Below are 14,507 nucleotides of genomic sequence, written 5' to 3'. Positions count from 1 at the left end.
GGGATACCATGTGAGGGCAAAGACTGGAGGACTGGTGCATCGAAAATAATTTTGATATTGCACAAAGTTTGGGTGAAGAACCTACATTCATGGACGCACAAGGGGTGAGTTGGATAGATGTAATAATAACGAAAGACGTAACGGTAGGAAAGCTGAGAGTACTCCAAAAGGAGACACTCTGTGATCACGAATATTTAGAATGGGAAATCGATATTAACACAGGAAAAGTGATGGAAAAACGATACTGGAATATGGCGAGAGCGAACTGGCTACAGTTCAGACGGGAAATTAAGAAATGGGTGGACAACGAAGAACTTTCGCTGACGGAAAAGGTAACACAGACGCAAATATACACAAAGAGAGCCTGTAAAAAGGGAACCAAGCTGAAGAAAAGAAACAGAACGACACAAGAATGGTGGGATGAAGAGATGGAGGAAAGTAGAAAAAGAACAAGAATAAAAAGGAGGGAATATCAAATTGAAAGAAAAGAAGAACAAAGGGAAGAAAAGAAGGTTCATCCAGTAACTAAAAGAACTAAAAAAGAAAATAAAGTTAAAACAGGTAGAAAAGGAAGATTTTCAGAATGATTCGTGGGGAAAAGCTTAGAAGCTAGTCAGGAAAAGAGAGTTAGGAATGACTGAAATAGAAAGAGGGGTCAAAGGAAAAGAAGTTAGTGGAAAAATACTTCCTGAATAGGGAAATAAGAGAAGATTTCACCAGGATAGAGCTGGGACAAGTAATAAAGAATATGAAAAGGGGGAAGGCGGGTGGTGAAGATCAAATCCCGAATGCATGTTTAGCGATTATAGAAAACCAAAAGGGGGAAGAATGCCTGACCATTTATAATAGATGCAAAGAAGAGGGTGTGTTTCCAGAAATATGGAAACTAGTGGGGCTGCCAAAAGAGAAGGGTGGACTAAGACCAATCTCATTATTACCAGCTCTGGGTAGGGTTCCAGATAAACTCATAAACAACAGGCTGGTATATGAAATGAAAAGTAAAAGGAAATGGAATGAGGAACAATATGATTTTAGTGAAGGAAGAAGTAGAAAAGTTGGTGGAGGAGGTAAAAATAGCAAAGAATGCCGGAGAACTTACATTGGTGGTATTCTTGGACATGGAAAACGCTTTTAACAAAGCGGAGGGAAAGATAATATTAGAAGAGCCCAAGAGAGTAAAAATGGAGAAGGACATCAGTAAATTGGTAAAAGATTTCTTGACAAATAGGAAGGTAAAAGGAAATTTTGGCAGCTATGGTATGGTAAAAGGGTGCCCGCAAGGTTCAAGCCTGGGCCCCTCGTTGTGGATAACACTAATGGAAAGTTGGTATAGAGAGGTATGAGAGGGAGTAAATGGGAGACGAAACTACAAAATGATGGCATATGCAGACGATCAAGCAATTATAATAAGAGGAACAAACATAAAGGTAGATGGGAAAGGGTAACAGAGGAATGCATTGAATGGGCAAATAGGAAAAAACTGAAGTATAGCATAACAAAGACAGAAGGGTGGTGGAAACCGAGGAAAAAGAACTGCAGAGGACCAAGAATAAGCATGGGAGGAAGCAGGATAGAAATGAAGAGTGAAGTCAAGAATCTGGAAGTCTGGCTAGATAAGGAGTTAAGTTGGAATAAACATATCATAGAAATGAGGAAAAAGACTAAGAAAATAGCTGGAAAAGTATTTGGACTAAGTAGAAGAAAAAGGGGTAGCAGTCATGTGGTTTTTAAAAAAAAATTATGAGGGTACAGTGATACCGATTGTGCTTTGCGGGGTGAAAGTATGGGGAGAGAAAACCCAAAGGAAAAGATATAAAAAAGTCTTGAAGGGTATAGAAAGACAGTTTTTGAAAGCAATAACACAGCTCCAACAGCGGCGCTGAGAGTGTTAGCTGAATGCCCACCAGTGAGCACGAGGGCGAAAATGATACATGAAATGAGGGGAGAAGGATGGATAAAAGAGAAGGCAAATAAAGAGAATAGATATATATGTGGTTATTTGAATACTTATGAAAGAAAGAAACGAAAAAGAAATAAGGAGTTGGAAACAAAAAGGAAATATACAAATAGGAGAAATAAAAGAAGAAGGGGTATGAAGGGCAGCAAAAGCAAGAAGAGGATGGTTAGAAAGAAAAGGTTGAACATATCGGACATAATCAGAAATCTAAGAATACATAAAGTAAACCCAAGGATCTTGGGGATACAAAAGATCATAAGGGATAATGAGGGAAAAATGGAAGTAAAGTGGGCAAGGAGAAATCCGAAAGAGAGGAGGAGAGATAGACTAGAAACAAATGAGGAAGAAGAAGTGTGAATGAAGTCAAAAACTGTCATAAGAGAAAGGAGACAGTAAAGAATAAAAGAAGTATGGGGTACGGAAAATACGGGGAGATGGACAAGCTTCATTATAAGCGTTAATATCTCCTGCTAGTAAGTGTCTATGTCTATTGTTTCCCCAACATTCCTCGAATTGTTGGAGTCTCGTATTTGTGGTTCCCCCGGGTTCGTCGTAGATTAAGGTTATGTGAATTTTATCTCTCCCTACTTCGACCCTTATCGTTGTATAATTTGTATATATGTATTCTATTAGTGTTTTTGCTTTAACGTGTCTCTTGTACCAGATGCTAGTCTTTGTGTGTGTGCATGGTGTGTTTTCGATAGGGGTCCTGTACTATCACTATGCCTGCGTCGCTTCTTCTAGTAAAGTCGTTGCCATTTTACCTCTGTCTAAGTTTATCTGTATAATTTTTAATTGTTCAGCCATGATGATTTTAGTAATTGTTTGTGGACCTCGCTATTTCTCGCTTTCTTGTTAGCATCGGGCATTTCATGTCGGTTGCGCTGTGCTGTCTTTCTTGCAACTCCATTCTCTGGCAGTTTATACAGTTCAGACTTTCTTCCTTGCATTCGTTTCCTTGATTGCTTCCGCCGCACTTCCTGCATGCTGGGTCCTCTCTACGGTATTTTGCCACGTGCCCGAACCTGCAGCACTTGAAGCATATTGCTACCTCGATGTGTTCCTCAAAGTATACATGAATGAGGTCCAGGGTTGCTCTTTCTTTTTTGATGAGGTATCTAAATGTTGTGGGGTCTGTTTCTATTATAACGATTTCCTTGTAGGGATTTCTGGTGTCCCTTATTACTACAACTTTTGTGTTTTTAAGGCTTTCTTCAGTTAGGGTCTGTTTTATGTCTTTGTTTTGTCTTAACATTTATTCTATTATGTCCTCTTTTTGTGTCCTTTCTCAACGCCCTTAATTATTAATTGTGGCTGATGTTGTTTTGGATTTTTTACCGTTAGGCCATGTTGTTTCTGGAGAGCTTCTTTTACTCTGTCTTCCTGGTCCTTATTAATACTTTGTAGAATTACTATCCCTCCTTTCCTTTTTTTACCGTTCAGAAAGTTTCATCTAAACCTTCTCTTTCTAGCGCCTCCCTGATCGCTACTACTCCATTTGTGTGTTCATTTGCTCCTTCAACTCCAATTATTAATTCGTGTTTTCTTTCTCCATTCTTTCTTCCAAATTCTCTTCTCTAGTGCTTCTCTCTCTCTCTCTTGTCGTAGGTAAGCTATTTCTTATATTTCTTAATAAATAAAATCATACTTGGATACTATGCTTTGTAATTCAATAATTTAGTACTGAAGATGTTTACTTTACATTACAATCATATTAGAAATAAAATAACCTCTAATTTGAATAAGCTGCTTTATATATTAATATACGGTCGGCGTCAGATCTGCAGTTACACTTTGAAGGTTATATTCGCTTGGGGCGGGTGTGTGAAAGTGGAGGGGATAGTAGTAAAACTGTGGGAGTGTTCAATTGTGATACAGTAAATAAATGTTTTCAGATTGATTCGTATCATTAATATTTGACAAATTAAGAATATCGCTTGTTATATATTTTGAATCGATTAATAATGTATACAACTTTTTTATAGTTACAGTTCTTATTGCTTAATTCGTATAATAATTGTTTTCCTAATTCTAATATATTTATTCTAAAACGTATTTTACTCAATTATCATATAATATGTTGGTAATTAAGAATTATACTCTATCATACGAAAGTTTTTACCATATCGTATTCGTATTAAAAGTTAAATGTATAATTAAAGTAAACAAATAAATTCAAAAATAAGAATGTATTTAACAAAACTAAATATTAGTATTAAATGTATAATAATTCTATAGATAACAACTAAAACAAGATAATATATAATAATTCTATAAATAACAACTAAAATGAAACAAAATATATAAATACAAAATTATAAAATATAATTAGTATTGTATAATATTAAAAAGGAGGAATGTTACATTTTAGTGGGGTTGGATGTTGGATATACTACAATAAATAAAATGTTTCATTAAGACAAGCTAAAATACTACAGTCTCACAAGACATAAACATTTTGAAAATATTTAAACTTCTTAAATGAATACTGCTTTATATTAACTTGCCTTAATGAATTTTAATATCTGGTATATCCACCATTGGCATCTATCACTGCCTGAAGCCATTGGCCCATGGAAGCAACAAAGTTTTGGCAATAATTGCGCCCTCTTGCTTCCTCTCACACACGCGTACAATGGTTGTACAGTTCCTCTCTGGTGCGCTCATTCTTGTTCTCCCACATTTGAACCATCAAACCCAAAAGATTTTCAATGGGGTTGAGGTCTGGGGATCGTGGAGGCCATAGAAGTCGATTTATTTCGGGGTGCTGATTAAACCACTCACGGACAATGCGTGCACGGTGAATTGGACAGTTGTCATCCACAAAATTAATTATCGGCATGTCATCTGCAGAATACACCGCAGGCACTGAAGGCAACATTATTTCATTCAGCACCTCGAGATAACTGGACCAGCGGCACTCACCCAACCCCACAAATTGATACAAATCCTAGTGGATCCAGTATTCGGTACAATGTGGTTCTCCTGATATCGAGTACCATTTCGCCGACAAAGATGTAACCTTCCATGCTGAGATGACTGGAAGAACTTTTCGTCACAAAAAACAGTAGTAGAAAAATTAAAATCTGTGTATTCGAGGGCAAAAGTCAGTCTTTCACTTTTGTTTTCTTCGGACAGTTTAATTTTAGTAGCGGGCTGGCGATGATGTATACCTTGATTATGAAGGGTTCTTCTTATTGTGCTTGGACTTACTCCAAACTCTGCGGCAAAAGTCGAAGTTCGTTGAAATCCGTCTTCAACAAATGCATTCACCATTCTTTCTGTTTGACCTGTTCCTAACAAAGATGTCCTGCCTGGGCATGATCTGTTAGTGGTACGATTTTCTTGTTCAAAATTCCGAATCCACCTTTGAACAGTCACCCTCTAAAAATCATGATTTATTTTTAAATATGTAACAAAGTAAATATATTATTAACCCATGAGTTTGTATTATTTTATACTATTTGCATAAAAATCTCCGAAATTAAATTACAGACTTTTTTCTCCATTATAATCATATTTATTTTTCTAAAAAATCTTGGTCTTAGTTGCTTAAAATATTTATAACTGAATCGTTTAAAAATTTAAAATGATATTAGAAATATTATTTAAAAAAAACAAATTGTCAAAAATTAAATGAAATTTGATTTGTCATAATATTTATTAATATTAGTTTTCTGTCTATCAAAACAGTACTGTTGGAAGTTCAATGAAATATTATTGATCTTGAACGAACTTTATTTAAGTGAAATAATAAACAAAATGCACACACAAACGCACATTATATGGATGAAACAATTGAAACGAAATAAGTAATGTTGTTTTTTCATTATTGGTTTAGTTCTATTTTTTTATATTTTTACTAGCTGACCCGGCAAACGTTGTTTTGTTATTATTATTATTGTTACAACAAACATGATTCATGGTCCATGTGGTACTCTTAATAGTTGATCGCCTTGCATGGCAAATGGAAAATGTACTAAAAATTTCCCTAAAGAATTTACCAATGATACGGTCACAAATGTCGACGGATACCCAATATATCGCCGAAGAAATCCTGATAATGGTTGATCGTAGAAGGGTGAAAATTTAGGATTGTATGTATTTTTGTATGTTGTTTCATAAAAAAATAGAAACTAAAAATTTTGTCTAAAAAATAAAAAAAAAATTTAAGGGTGGACTACCCCTAACATTTAGGGGGATGAAAAATAGGTGTTGGTCGATTCTCAGACCTACTCAATTCGTTCACAAAATTTCATGAGATTCGGTCAAGCCGTTTCGGAGAAGTATGGGAACGAAAACTGTGACACGAGAATTTTATATATGATTTTATATCGTTTATTTTAGTTGATTAAAATAAATAAAATATATTATGAATATATTAATTTAATAAATATCTTAATAAAAATTCATGTTATAAATATTAATTTAAATCGCAAGGTAATGATTAGGGAAGCATTTGAAATCCATAAACACGAAAACAACTTCAACAGAAAAGAAGAAGCATTGAAGCTGGGTAAAATATGGACACCAGTGCTCAAAAACACATATATTTAAATATACATATTATCTCTATTATATGGAGCTGAAATACTTATTCAAATTAGACATTTTACCAAATTTTTTTATATAATTAATTATCTTATTGATACAGATCTTGCCCCGTAATTATACACAAATTTACCTTTAAACATAATCCCGTACCAAATTTCAACTATATGTCTAATTGAATTCCCTCCAATTAAATGTCTTTTTTCACTGAATGAAGATAAATGGGGGGAACCGGTGTTAAAATACATATTCAACTTAGATTTTTTCAACAATATATTTTGTTAATTTTAATTACTTAAGTTAGGTTAGGTTAGGTTAGGTTAGAATTTGCTGTATAAACTTGGTAGAAAATGACCTAAGTTTGACCATTAATATCGTTGTTATTAAAGAATATTACGACTTCAAAACTATCTCATGTCAAAGATCAAATATTTATTAATCCACACCCAAAATGTGAAATAGATTAATTCCGAAGTTTTTGAGAATTGTTCCAAGTCGTCGACGGCGTTTGTATAGCGAATTTAACACAGGGAGACGCTGCTTTTAAAGTTTAAAATTTAATTGATTACAATCACGTTACATATGAAGAAACAGACATTGAGTTTTTCATGATAATAAAAATATTCAAAATAATTTTATATATTACTAACCTTTAACGATAAAAATCCATAAAATAAAGAATTATTTTTGAATTGTGTTTTTGTCCATATTTAAAAAGGTTAAACTGCTCCGATTTTCCGTTAAAAACAAAGAACATAATCCAAAAGGTTCACTTTTATGGATAATTTTAAAACAAGAAACAAATATCAGTTAACTTTTTAATTTAATATATCTTGAGTATACGATAATATTAGTCATATATTTTATTTTTATATACATTTGTTGTGTTACATATATTTACAAGCATTACAATAATTGAAAATAACAATTTTTTGTAATGAATATTAAAATTTTTAAAAATTTGAACATTGAAAATATATGGATAAATATAACACATAAACAAAATAACAGGGAAAAATTCACGAGGTATTACTTACAATAATAAATAAAATTATTGAATGTAATTGTGACTTAAAATTACTTGGTTACATTAGTTATTAATATCATATTTGTTTTAAAATTTATTTATAAAATTTCATACTTTGTACATAATGTTTCTAAAGTATTGTTCAAGTTCAATATTTTTTTATTAAAATTATTAAACAAATTTTTAGTCTGGAGTAGTTAATATTAAGATAACTTCATAAAGCGTGTCATTAATTTATAAACGAAGATTCTTCGTATGTTGACATAAACAATACTTAATTTTACTCCAAAAAAGATTTATATCTGCTTCGCATATTACAAAATATCTACGCATTTCCACCAGAATTACCAAGATTTGTATATTCTACGGTTTGCTATAATGAACACGCAGTTTTTGGTCGTCAGTTCCGGTCCAAATCCGTCGCGCCGCTGTTCGCAGAACGGCCGGCTTTCGTATGCCTTCGCATTTATTCGTCAAAAGTCGAGACTTAAACGAATGATATGGACCCGCAGGTAGTTCAAACTGATGTGCGTAGCGGGCGAAATTTGCGAAAAATTTCACGTTTAAAATGTTATTTTTTTTTTTTTAAATATTTACTAATACTAATATTTTTTTACGGTGTGATATTTAAAAAAACATTCTCCCTTATGAAGAGGCACATTACAAAACTGACACATAAAACAAGTTACACTCCTTTTCTTGTGAATAGCACAAACACGACATTGTTTCTGAGGATTCTTTTTTTTACCTCCCGTAAATATTTTTACAATTTTGTGCTTTTTGGTAACTAACAATCTATTTGGAAAATCATTTCCTCTGCATGTACCAGAAGTGCTGGGTTCTGGATCATCAGTATTATCTACGTCATTGCCACTTATCCATTCTTTGGCCACATCGTGCAAAAAGCTTTTATAACTTTTTTTTGAATTATGATTTAAAGTTTTAAAAAATTTAAAAGCATTGAAAAGAGCCCCGTTTAGTAAGAACATCACTGCCCTTTACGTTCATTTTTTTGTGCGCCGTACTATACAATAATATGACAAATACTGATCAGCGCGATCTACACCTTTCATAAATTTATTGTAATCAATAACGCGTATCGGCTTCCAAATGTTTTCCTTTGTCTTCCAATCAATATTTCTATAGTACGGGCTGAATGAATTGTAGATATCATTCGAACTGGTCTTTTTGATTGCCAACATTGTAACATTGTCTTTTCGGCGACGAAACATAGATTCACCTTTTTTTAAATTTACATTTTGTATACATGTAGGAAGGCCTCTATTTTTACGAATAGTGCCACAACTTCGGAATCCATGTCGTAACAAGATTTGGCTCGTATCAATACTATTATAATAATTGTCCATATATAGACATGGTGCCATAAGTTTTTATATGGCTGTAGGAGGTGTAAAATTGTTTCCCAAAGTCGATTTCCTTCACCATGGTATATTCGGAAATTGAATATATATCCCGTTTTTGCTTCACAAACCATCCGAATAAGAACTCCATATTTGGTGATTTTTGAAGCATTATACACCTTGAAAGTTAATCGACCTCTCCATGGCATAATACTTTCATCTAATGACAACTCTTGTTGTGGCTTATATACATGTTCAAATTTTGATGTAAAGTAAGATACGATTGGTCGAATTTTTTTAATGCGATCTCTTTCATTAATGTCAGTTTCATTGTTAGAAAAATGCCACGAATACCATATTTGGCGGAAACGATCTCTACTCATCACTTGCGCAAAAATTGGAGTTTCGATTGTTCTGTCTGTAGACCAATATTCATCCCTACTGTCTTTACGAACCTTCCCCATAAGTAGAAGTAGTCCTAACATTTTTTTTTAATTCTACCGTAGACACGTCTTTCCATTTCACGGATTTTCCACTGTCTTTAAACCTATCAACATTTTGTGAGTGATAACGATTAGTTTCCTCTGCCATGTAGTCAAACAAATCATTCCCTATGAAAAGTTGAACTACTTCAATCACACTTTCCGGATTATTTGGTATCACAACAACGCCACTTTGTCCTAAAAATTGTTCAATATTTGGAGGATTATCATATTCTGACCACTCAACTTCTTCATTGTCACTTTGTTCAGAATCACTAGACAGTATTGGTAAAACTACACGTTTTCTAGGATGAAAGAAGTCCTCATCGCTTTCACACTCGCTATCTAATTCAGCAATATCGACGTCATTTGAAATTTGCTATAAATTATCTGCGTAAACTTCGCTATCACTGTCAGAAGCCATTATTTATTTTATATGAATATTTTATAACCCTATGAATACCGACTAAATATTGAACTATTTTAAAAAATATTCAACACCTCTTGTTAGTAAATGTTCGAATTTGCTTTGGATTATATAATAATAATCAGAAAACATTACGCGTGGATCAAAATAGTCAAATTGTTTATAATCCTTATTTTATAATCCAATTATTTGAAATAACTAAATTAAAAGTAAACTTTGATTGACAAAAAACGTTTAATTTATTGTTCCACAAACAGCAATAATTCTGAAGTTAAATGTATGTCATAATTTAGTTCCTTAAAAGAAATAAGATTGGAAATAAAAAGAAATCATACAGTTATTCAAAATAAATAAAAAAATTGATAGTCCCATACAATTTTCTCTTTAAAAGTGATAATGCAATTCTGTAGCCGATGGTACAAGTTGTTGAATCATAACAAACAATAAGAGATAATTCTTTCAGTTCCGTATGTAAACCAACCAATAGAGTAAAATTATCTTACCCCGCTTTTAAAGTAAGTACATTCAAAAAGGTAAAAATACCCGGCCCGCTAATAAGCGACAATTCTCGAGGCAGGTATTTTTACCCGACCCGCTTATAGTGTGTTAACATGTTTAACTGTTAGACAATTAGACAAAATGAACACATTTATAATGGATTTTAAAACAAGAGAGAAATTTTAATATTGGAAGTAAAAAAGTATCGAGTAAACAAGTAGTATAATCCTGAACTACATATAGTGGCACACTTCCTCCGCTACATAATAAGTTCAATAAAAAATAAAATAAACAAAATTAATAATTCATGCTTTTCCCCAACGTTTTCACAATTTTTCTTACAGATACATTGAGCTGACGACATATCTCTGTATTATTAATCCCTTGTTCGTGTAAATATATAATTCGCATTCGCGTTTCATCAGAAATATTGCGAGGCATCTTTTCCTTTCGGCAGTGCAACGTCGACTAATTCTTTTTAATCAGTTATCAAAAACACGCGGAGTGAGCGGGGAGTATGTGGTGGGGGGCCAAGAACGCACCGCAAACGATTTTGAATTCGAGGTGTAACTGCAGATCTGACGCTGACTGTACTTTTTCTTATCTGTTGATTACATTAATGTTATTTTGTAGGTTAAATAGTTTGCCGGACCAATTATTTAACCAGAATCGACTCTGCACTTTTTAGGTATGTTAATCTTATTATATATATTATTAAAAGTGGGTATTCTAGGTTCCAACTAGATTGGGAAGGTTCGATCAATGGGAATTAGACAGTTTATTAAAATATAGAATTTTTTTCTGCGATTTTATTTTATAATTTTATAACATTCAGCCATGAGTTCTCAGCCTCAATCTCTGTCTGGTTACTGTGTCAAAATTTGTTTCAATATATATTATATTATGTTTCAATACATATTATAGTGATGTTCATAATTCTAATTTTAAAATTAAATCGTTTTTTAAGCCACCTTCCGATTCTAAATTAAATTTAGTATGGCATTCAATTTGTCAATTTGTAATATTAATTCTTCTATCAAAACCTGTCATGTCTGTGAAGACCATTTCTTTCCATCAGATTTCACTATAACAAGAAAAATTCGTCGCCTTAAACCTAAAATAGTTCCTTTGTCATCATTACTTTTTCATTCTTATATTCCTTCCACTTCCAGGGATCTTAATTTTAATGTTTTTGAAAATCCATTGTCTAATTTGAATTTTAGTCAACCTATTCCTTCCACGTCCAGAGATTTTAATTTTAATGTTTTTGAAAGTTCATTGTCTAATTTGAATTCTAATTCGAATTATTTATTTTTATGTTGTTTGTTATTGTTGTTGAAGAAATTTATTGTGTTGTATTTGTATTTATTTATTTATTTTTGTTATATGTAATATGTAGTATACAGAAGACTGATGTATTTTTCATAATGTACAATAAATAATTTGTAATAAAAATGTTTTAATTCCATTTATTTCTCACAATTCTCCCTATAATATACCAATTAATTTGAATTTGAAATTATTCCCGCCAATTTTGTCAAATGTCAAATACAGAAAACTATAAAGAAGACATCTATTGAATAATTTAAACACTACAAATCATCCAGTGTTGTTTCTCATTTTTAGTAAGGGGTTGGTACTTCTTGGGTGTTCTGTGTATTCAACCTTAAAATTCAACCATCTAACCAGCATCTCAAAGAATTACTGCTGTCACCAAGTATTCACCAAATTTTAAAGAGTTAGCAAGAGAAGTGAAATTAATGTATTTAATTTTTAATATATAAATTCAATACACATATTTTGTACTTTTATTTATATGTTTTCAATAAATATAATTTATGTAATTCAATTTGTTTAAAACCTTTTTTGCATACCTTTTGTAGCACGAGTGGTTAGGGAAACGTTAGGAAATAATTCCATCAAACATCGACCAATAAACAACTATAGCTGTGTAATAATAAAGTTCATTTCTACATTTTAATATTAAAAATCAAGAAATTCTGAATATTTTGGTCACATTGGTAAAACTAGAAAAGCTGACTATGTTTTAGTTTTTATGATTCGAGGTTTGTGTGATAATTTTAAAGAAGTTGTAGCATACTGTCACATAGGGATGATAGGATACATAAATAATCCTTCATCGTAATTATCAACATATAAACATCATCCGACTATTGTTTTCGCATAGTGTCATGATTGGCATTGAGCCCACCAAAACATTTCGCTGGCTTACAAAAACTCAGTGGAATATCTGGATCATGTTTTACTACAGGTGTCAACAAACCGCCGTAATGTTTGAAACATTACATTATAAATGAGAGAGCGACTAAGATCAAGTTACGTAAGTTTGTGAACTACAACAGCAGTTACGAGTCTCCCTGTAAATATCAATCAACCCCGAGAGCAGCCCTGAAGATAGCCCCTTATTTGATACTATAAGTCAATTAATTGTAATATGTCTTTCTATGTTTGATATGAATAAAATTATATTAATTCGATACTGGTCTTTATCTGAGCTACTCCCCAACCCACAATAAGTTACAGGTGTGACATGTAGTAGAGGTACCTAAGTTTCGATTCTGGGCTAATTCCTCATAATTAGTCCATTTTCGGTACCCTCGTGTAAGAGAGACTAAACAGATTACAGACAGATTTTTGTCAATTTTATTTTCAGTTTTCAGATTTTTGTTTGGTTCATAGCAAATGGGAAGCAATCAAATGATAGGTTTTAATTTTAATTAGTTTGTTTCAGCCATGGTGAAATTGTTCGATTTATGATTATGTTGGTCAAACTGTAGGATTTTATTGCTTCGAAAAAAGATCAACGAAAGAAAGGTAATTTGTTATATTTCATTTTTTTTTAGAATTTTTGTAGAGTCCAACCTTTAGTACAGAGGAAAGTGCAAAGGTTGGTCCCAACTACCAGGACGCCTACGTGAATATTATGTTATTTAAGTTATTTTTGTGTAGAACCTAAGGAGAGGGGTAAGTAAGTCACATTATAAGTAAAAGAAGGGTAAATAACAATTACTTTTTTCTGTTAGATCAATATTTTCTTTTTGCACATTATTTTAAAATTTTGGGATTAAAGTCATAATTTTAAGAGAATTGAGAATAGCCAGTATAATCAATAATACTTCTTCAAAGTCCGAATATTATTTTTTAACTTTGCAACGATGAGACTGATAGATTAAGTAGAGTAAAATATTAATTTTATCGCGATTTCAAAACACTCTTTGTTGTCAAGGCCATAACATACATGTCACGGCAAGGTCAGAATTATCGGCCATTTCGAATATTCTTTATAAATAACTCATAAATAATCCTTACAATGTAATTGAACCAACAGGTACAGGATTATAAGCAATAGTCAAACAATCCAGAGTCGCATGTAACGTGGTGAACCCGACGGTTATGCTCAGCTTCCCTAACGGAACTTAACTGTCCGCTCTCGCAGGTCTCCTCTACCGTCACCCTCTGTTCGAGTATCATCCCCTGCTTAGCACTTCCACTGATTTCGTCCAAGTATTGTATGTATGCAACCCAGAGTACTGCTTGCGTTTCACATGAAACCTCTGACATATCTATTATTTTATTTATTGATTGTTTTGTTTTTCAAGACCAAAAATAAAGGTGATAATGAGTACGACGATTAAATTAGTGTTTTTTGTTCTAGACAGCAATGGAAATAAATTTAAGTTTAATCTTGTTTTTTAGTAAATTAAGATCACAATTTTTTATAAAACATTGCAGTCTGTAACAATGGACATTTAAAAGTCAACATACAGCATAATTATTTTAAATTGTATTTTAAGAGAGGAATACCATTCACATTCGGTGGAAGATTAGATTACCTGCACACGAAAAATGTATAGAACATTCCAGAATAACAATCGGAAGCGACGAGGTCTGTTTGTCTGAACCAGGGAAAGATGAATATGTAGTTGTAAATGGGGCACAAAGAGGTGCTCGGAATTAAGTAGAAATATCCAGATCCAGAGTGGAGGGATACTGGGAGTAGAAGAAAAGGGCACGAGGAGGTACTCGAGGTTAATGGTATTAAGAGGAGGGAGATACCGGAAGTAAAAGTTATTGACGAAAAGGGTACGAGGAGGTGCTCGTAGTTACTGAAAAAGGCACAGGGAAATGCCTGACACCGGTTTTTTGAAGTAGTTGTAGAATCCACATTGTAGGACTTGTCTTG

At 32.7% G+C, this 14,507-nt stretch overlaps 1 pseudogene; it reads right to left on the bottom strand.

Moving 5' to 3' along the window:
* Positions 1-4,577: 4,577 nt before the first annotated feature.
* On the bottom strand, positions 4,578-9,802 carry LOC126265976 (piggyBac transposable element-derived protein 1-like; annotated as a pseudogene).
* Positions 9,803-14,507: the final 4,705 nt, after the last annotated feature.

The sequence above is a fragment of the Aethina tumida genome, chromosome 6 (assembly GCF_024364675.1).
Source record: "Aethina tumida isolate Nest 87 chromosome 6, icAetTumi1.1, whole genome shotgun sequence".
Lineage (NCBI taxonomy): Eukaryota > Metazoa > Arthropoda > Insecta > Coleoptera > Nitidulidae > Aethina > Aethina tumida.
This window is presented reverse-complemented; position numbering and strand designations above follow the sequence as displayed.